The sequence below is a fragment of the Gallus gallus genome, chromosome 5 (assembly GCF_016699485.2).
Source record: "Gallus gallus isolate bGalGal1 chromosome 5, bGalGal1.mat.broiler.GRCg7b, whole genome shotgun sequence".
NCBI lineage: Eukaryota > Metazoa > Chordata > Aves > Galliformes > Phasianidae > Gallus > Gallus gallus.
The window spans coordinates 42,896,189-42,904,190 of NC_052536.1; positions in this window are offsets into that span (position 1 = coordinate 42,896,189).

The following is an 8,002-nucleotide window of genomic DNA, read 5'->3' on the forward strand; positions in this document are numbered from 1 at the left end:
CCTGGGGACCCCAGCACAAGAAAGATGCAGAGCTCTTGGAGTGGGTCCAGAGGAGGGCCACTAAGATGATCAGAGGGCTGGAGCACCTCTCCTAGGAAGAAAGGTTGACGGAACTGGGATTATTTGGCTTGGAGAAGAGAAGGCTCCAGGGAATCCTCATTGTGGCCTTCCAATATTTGAAAGGAGCATATATACAAGAGGGGGTATGACTGTATACAAGGGTGTATAGTGATAGGACAAAGGGGAATGGTTTTAAACTAAGACAGGGGAGATTAAGGTTAGATATTAGGAGGAAGTTTTTCACACAGAGGGTGATGACACACTGGAACAGGTTGCCCAAGGAGGTTGTGGATGCCCCATCCCGGCCATTCAAGGCCAGGCTGGATGTGGCTCTGGGCAGCCTGGTCTGGTGGTTGGTGACTCTGCACATAGCAAGGGGTTGAAAGTAGATGATCATTGTGGTCCTTTTCAACCCAGGGCATTCTATGATTCTATGACTCTGCAAAGGCTACTGAAACATCCAAAATGACAAAAATCTTCTAACTTGGTTTTACTAAAAAACAGTGAATCTTTTGCACTGCTTAAAGAGTTGCCTATGAATTAGAAAACTGTAGGTTAGATTAGCACATATGGAATATGTGCTCATATACGATAATTAACATTTTTACCAGAGTATGTCAGAGACTGGGAAATAAAGACTGAAATCCTGGTCCTACTGAACCCATTGGCAATATTCTCAAGGATCGAAGGGGCTGTTTTGTCACTCTCTATATTCTGTATAATTTAGATAAATATTTTACAGTATGATTACATTAATCCTATATCTGTATTGTTTGCAAAATGTATTTGTTTATAAGAATTGGTGTTGTTATTAGCAGATGTTACAAACAACACTGCACAACTGTTCAGAAACAAACCTATTAAAACATTCTATTTCCTAGCAAGCAATTGTGATTGCTTTTTCTTCCTTTCTGTTTGTTTGTTTTGCAATTTTTTTGGTTTCTAAAACTGTTGAAATCAGTCCCAGGACTTCAACAGCACATAATCCCAGCCACTCCAGGACAAGAGACCACTGTCAGGATTTTACAGCCTGGCATGATGCAGCTAAGCATTGTACAACTGGCCCAAGTTTCCCCTTTGGCTGATATTCTTTAGTTCTTCTGAGATGCAGCTTGCCAAGACGCTCAGCTTGCAGTTGTGGTTCACAGTTCCTACTAAAGAAACTGCTTTATTTATTCCTTAAAAAAAGGCTTGCACTGGGGGTGTTAATGACTCTTCTTCCAGCATTGCTAGTTCTACTCAATAAACAAAGCCTCCTACCCCAAAACAGTGTGAAAGTAGTGGAGAAGTGTAAATAGAGCTCAGAAAAAGGGAACAGCTATGAGAAAATAGCCAGAATCCTTTTGGAAAATTCCTAATAGCAATATCTCCTCACCCACACACACATCTTATCCTAACAGAGGAAAAAATGAAGTGGGCAGCAAAGCACTCCTACATCTCAAGTGCAAGCAGAGAAATTGGGCTCCAGTATAAATATAGACAAACTGCAAGATGTAAAAACTGTTTTCAAAATAACTTTATGCAGTGAACCTCCACCCTCAGGGAAAGGTCATGTGAGACCTTTGTTTAGAGCAATGCAAGGCTAAACACTCTGCCAAGCTTTCTGGCTTTCTGAGGCAGAAGAACTTTTCCACAGACCCCAGTACCTTCTTCGGGAAACACAGTAAGATATTTCAGAAGTCTTGTCTAAACACCTGCAGTGAAGGATGTAGAAAGTAATACAACAGTGTATTGGGTCAAAAATGGCCCGGACCAGGAAAACTTGATTGTCCTCCTCAGTAATTAAAAACATAAGTAGATATAGAAGAGGGATCTTAGAGAGATCATACATTTTGAGAACTGCAAAACCAAGCTGACTTTTTAAGCACAACTCTACCAAGTAAGAGGATAAGGCTCCAGCTCTCTGTTTTCATTCCATACTCTGCAGCTGATCTGTATATGGAATTAGGAACCGTATTCTTCAACAGATGTCTTTTTTGGAGAAGACTTTCCTTTCCTCCCCCACTGCAGCTCCTACACACATAGGGAAGAAGCATCCAAATGTTACCTTGCAGGCTTGCAGCTGTTCAGTGCTTCCCACGTGACCCCAGAGGTTTCCCTGGGAGCTCCTCAGCACAGCATCCCCTCCATCAGCTTTTTGGCAAATACAAGAGCAAATATGAGGGACAAAGCTGGCACTGCGATTTAATACAATAAATGCTACCTGACACTCGTACCTCGTGCCATCATTTTGAGTTAAAGATGCATGTAAAGCACCAATAAACATGCTCTGTGTCTGCTGAGTGACAATACTTAATGCTTAAAGCAGTCTGCACTTTGCAGCGTAAATAGCCACGCCCTTAATTTTTTAATCCTTTCTCTGTAGTCTCCAGCATACAAGACATGCAACACAGATAATTATTTTTCCACTCTACCCTCAGCCAATTTCAGCTCATTTCTGTTCTTGGAGATCTCTACTGTGCATTTTATAAGTTTAATACAAATACACCATCTGTAATTGGATCTCAACCAGAAAACACTAAACTATCCTATTTTTCACTGATACTCAAGACTTGCAGCAAATGAGTAGAGGGCTCTTCCTTATGCTTCAACCCATAATTAAAAGACAGAGGACTATTTGATGTCTCATGCCTCAGGCTCACAGTTCTGTGGGAACTGTAGACATTTTATAAACACATAACAGAACTTACCAAGAAGAATAACTTTACACTGCAACCCAAGTGGAGAAGTCACAGATAAGACATGCCAAGAAAATGTTCAGAAAAAATAGTTACTCAGTTTCCTATTTTTCATTTACTTACTCACATTTAAAAAAATAATAATAATAAAAAAGAAATTTCTAGTATCTGCTTTAGTTGAAGTGAAACCTTTTTCTAAAAGGGCAAAGTCATTGTATTGTTAGATGCTTCACAGTGGCCTCATGTTTAAGGATGAGTTCAAATAGGGAAAAGAAAACTTACCTAGCCTAAAAAGTAGCAGATTTTGAACCTGTTTCATTGATTAGTTCTACTTCTCTCAGGAAGAGAGATGAAAATGTACCAACCAGCTTCATGCTCTGCTCATCTGCACCAAAGCAAAACTATTCATGCTGCATTCACAACTTTGCTGAGCACACTGCAAATAGTGAGGTACCCTTCAGGCTGTTTTTCTCCTCCTTTTTGACCACAAGCTTCATCAATTAGTTTTTAAAAATATAATGTTTCTGGTTATTGCCATGACACTTCATGAAATTGATACTCTCTATTATATAGTAACAGGAAAACAACATCGGGTACCATGCTATTTAAATTACTTGTCTAAGAGCATTAGTGACCTGTTGTATTTCTCCCTTCTATTCTGGTTTCTGTGTACAGCACTTGAATGAACTTTTATCTGTTTCTGCTGGTCCTTTCAAGTATAAAAAGGCTTCATTACACAGAATCCTGCCAGCTTTCTCTTTGGACAGTACCAGTCTGCCCTTCTGTAGGTCTCCAGGAAAGGAAATAGTGCTGGATTTCACCAAGAATACCCTGTGCTCAGTATCCCCCAGTAACTTTGACTGTCCTTCTTATCAGATGTCCTCTTCTACGTCTTTTCATTTTCCAACCATGACACAGGCTATAGTTACTTTTTTCTATAAAAATATTAACTCAATTGAGAAAAAAGCAGGTTAGGGTGATTGGGGAAGAAAAAGGTGGAGAAATGGGCTGAGAAAAAAGCATCTCAGCTGGAGCAAATCAGAGATGTGGTTTGGGCAGAGAGGGTGTTACAGTGCTCTCAACATCTACAGGTGATACTTCCAGCCAGAATCCAGCACACAGTCTTCCAGTGGAGCATCCAGAGCTAGAGAAAGAGGGTGAAGTTCCCTTTTCCACATGCAGTCACTGAAGTCAGAGGACCTAAATAACAATTTTGCACTGCTGACTGGCTGCTGTTTTACAGGGAAGGAATTACGTCCTGCCTACTCATGGTTTAGGTCCCTGTGAACATTATATTCCAGCATGGAGGCCAGGAGAAAAATCCATTGCCTCTCAACATAGAAAGAGAGGAAAGATCTACTAAGCACATAGGCCAGTCACATCACCATCAAGTTACCACAGAGGTGGGATGGGAAGAGTATGTTACATTTTCTGTTCAGGTTTGGAAACCTGCCAACATAACGATTTAATTCCTTCTCACGGTGCTTTTATCCGTACCTTTTAAGTAAGTTTTATTAGAAGGCAGGCTAATTTCAAACGACCTTTCCTCTTGTCTTGTTTGCTTGTTTATAAGCATTAGAACTTTTGTATGAAAGTAGATGGCCAGAAGGCAAAAAAAAAAAAACCTACAGATTAGCATGCCATTTACTCCGCAAAGAACTTAAAAAATCCCCTTGTGCAAAGTTAAAAAGAAGAGGGATCCAGACAAGTAGAAAGACTTCACTATTTCCCTTTTCCCTCTGCATAGTCAGAGAAATAAAAGAGGTTATTTGTGAAAAGCCACCATGGATTGAGCCTGCAGTCTGATAAACAACAATAACCTTTTTCTTGACACTAATTCCTTTATTATATTTTTAGAAGAATTTAAAAGCCACTTATTTTTGAAAACTATGATTTCAGGAAAAAGTATAATTTTCACATTTCCTCTGATGTGTTGTGTGCCCTGCTGTGTTATGACATTTCAAGTTTCATCAAGTCACATTAATTTACATTCTCACATGTTTTCTCAGTGGAACCTGCTCTTTGGGTCAATTTTCATTCATTGTTTGATCGCTTTAATGTATTTGTATTACTGAATACTCGGGCCATATTAACTGATCTTCCCATACCCCATGCTTGCAATTCATTAGCAATCATTTCTCCTCTCTGCATGAAGAAAGAAAAAAAGAAATGAGAGAGAGAGAAAAATGAGAGAAAGACAAAGACTTAGAAAGAAAGTGCACAGCAATTTAGAGCAGAGCCTGGGATGTAGCCTGGTCCATCACTCAGGATTTGTTTATACTAGCAAATTTTGTCTGGTGCAACCAATGTAGATTGGTGACCCAGTAGAAACCTGTATAATAAACACATTTCTCTGGTTTTAAGACTTCCTTGATTTCACTCTACTATGTTTTGACAAGTGTGCTTGAAGCAGTGCAAGTTTTAGAGGTTTGTATTGGCATTAAGTAAAACAGTCTGCTGGATCCCATCAGTACAGAAAGCCATCCTATTTTCCAGGATGTGAGAGCTGAACACCTTTGTGGTGCTGGACCTTGTGGTGCAATTTGGGTCACCTGTGCCTCTCACAGGCTGAGGCACAGCATATGCCTGTAGGGCTAATACAGCCAAGATCAGCCACTGTGCCTCTTCACTCAAACCCCACTGAACCTTGCTGCACATGGAGGTTAGGGTTTGGGGTTAGAAGTCTGCCCTAGTGCCCAGAAGTCCAAGCACTCAGATTTCTGCTGCCCCTCCCCACTCCCTCAGCTTGTGCCTGAGAAGTCTAAATACCCATATTTGAACTCCTTAAATTCCCAGAGGGCATGGAAAGTTCATCCAGAAGGCACAGTTTCACTTTTCTTCCAGATCCTTCCATAAAAAAAAAAAAGTCAAATGATAAAACAGTAAGCAAGGGAAACAGCCAATTTTATCTAACCTTTCCTTATATTTATTAAATTAATGAGTGAACTGCCCGCTTCTTCCCATGCTTAACCCTGGAAGTGAGGACATCACATAGAGCTCAACTGTTGTGTTGGACTTTAAAATCTTTGTTGGACTCTCAAACTTCAAAATTCCTTTCCTAGTCCTAAAAGCAGCTCCACCAGTGGAAGGGGACAAAGCTGGGGATGGGGACTTGTCTGACACAAGCATTCCTGGTCTTCGAGTTGCATTGTCTTTAACCTGTTGGGAGCAATCAGGTGATGCAATATGTTACTGATGGCTAGATTTCAGTGCAAACCTCCAGACTCTTCCAATTCTGGGTGAGCTGCCACGAAGGCAAAAGACTGGAAAACTCTATAGACAGAGGGGACACTCTTACATGTAACCACAGCCACTGAGAAGCCAGCCTGCCCACTGCAATGGTCTCCTCTTCCTGAATGAAGATGCTGATAAAGCATCCCCTAGAGGGTTGTCTGAAGCAACCTAAGGCATCAAAGCCATGGAAAGTGGGCAGAGAAGGCTTGTTCTGGCCTTTGTACCACTGACAGCAAATGGGACAGTGCCACATGCTCTGCAGGAGGGAAAACAGCGCAGCTATGACAACATATCTGTTATCTGCTGGATGCTGGTGACAGCAAGAGTAATCTGAGTGTTTACATTTAGAGATTAAAGACAGCAGCCGGCTCCAACAGGACATTATGTCCTGAGATGGAGTGCAGCAAAGGATACTTGTATAAAATGGCAGCAGTGTACCAGAGGTAGAAGCAGGCTCATTTCTCCCATGGGAAGCACTGAAAGGGATTACTCTTCTGGTGGGGGCAGAGGAAACAAGGAGAGTGAAATTCGGAGCCCAGATGTCTGCTCTCTCTATATATGTATAGTTTCCAAGGGATTTGGAAATAAAACAGGGCAAAAGAAATGCTGTGTCACAAGATGAGAAATGTATGTAAGGAGTTCACATGCACTCAGGGTTGAGGGTGTGTTACATGACCTTAATTAAGCAAAATGAGTCACATGGACGGGGTCTCCTGTCTTCTCCAGCCCTTGTGGACCTGAAGGGCAGGTTTTGCTCTGTACACTTCCAGCCAGGCCCTCCCTTACCCGGGATACAAGTGCCTTGGTCCCTGGAGATCTTGGAGCATAGAGTGGCTTGTCTGTATGAGAGGCTGGGGCTGCTGCACTGCCCTCATTCACAGTTCATTAGAAGCACTGATGGCTTCCATACACCTGGTGCAGCACCGTCAGTGTCTCACCCAGACCACATGATCGGCCCTGTGAGAAAAGACACAGAAAGAAACTACATCCCCCTCATGCTGAAAACAGGGAAGCTGCATGCGACCAAACATTGATGAAATAAAGAAACATATAAAAAGCAAAACCAAGGGGCACAGCTCTTGCTATCACTTTCCCTCCTGAGTGACTGTATCCTTTACTGATGCTGTCCTACTGATGCTGCAGCAAGGTGAGAGGTGCTGCAGGGATTCCATCACAGGAAGGCATGCTGCAGTTCCCTGTCTTCCTCCCTGCCAGCTGACAGCGTGACAGAAAATCATCTCAGCCCACCAGCACAGGTGAGTTACATTTTAAGCAAAATGCACCGCACAGTACACAAAGAATGAGATCAATGGAGGACAACAGGAATCTCAATTGACAGCACACTAATAATTGTGGACATTTACTGATCAGATAAGGTTTTAAAGTTCACACTTTGAACATTCATATTTGCCGTGTAATGGGAAGTCAGTTTGAAGTGATATTTTTCCTATTAATAAGTGCTTGAAAGGCTGTTAGAAAAAATTATTGCTGAAGTAATCAGGATGCTGTGTGAAATTGCTTCACAGACTTTGGGTTTCATAAAGCAGGAGAAATTCTGTATCAGAAATAGTATGCGCCCTTTACCTGGCCACCTGAAAGCAATCTTTGCTGTAAATCATCTTTTAATTCATTCACCAATATGCTATTTACATTGGAAATAGCATATTGGAAGATACAGGCAAGGCAGCTGGACACGGACACTTCATAAAAGATAAGACTGCTTGTTACAGGTCTATTTCACGAGCATGCATCATGTTTGCAATTAGTACACATAGTTTAGCACTGAGCAGCTACACACAATGGTTCCTCTCTCTCTTGGACTGGGAAAAACGCTACTCCTGTTTCCCTGGGTGGAACTGAGATAAATATGGTAACTTGTACTGACACAAAGCATTACCTTGCCAGCTACTGCATGTGATATCCAAACCAATCTTCCTTTTGCCAAGGAATTGTATTTACGACACAATACACCCACAAAAGTACACAAGGAAGAGTCTGGAAATAAGCATTTGACACAGTCCATTCCAAAA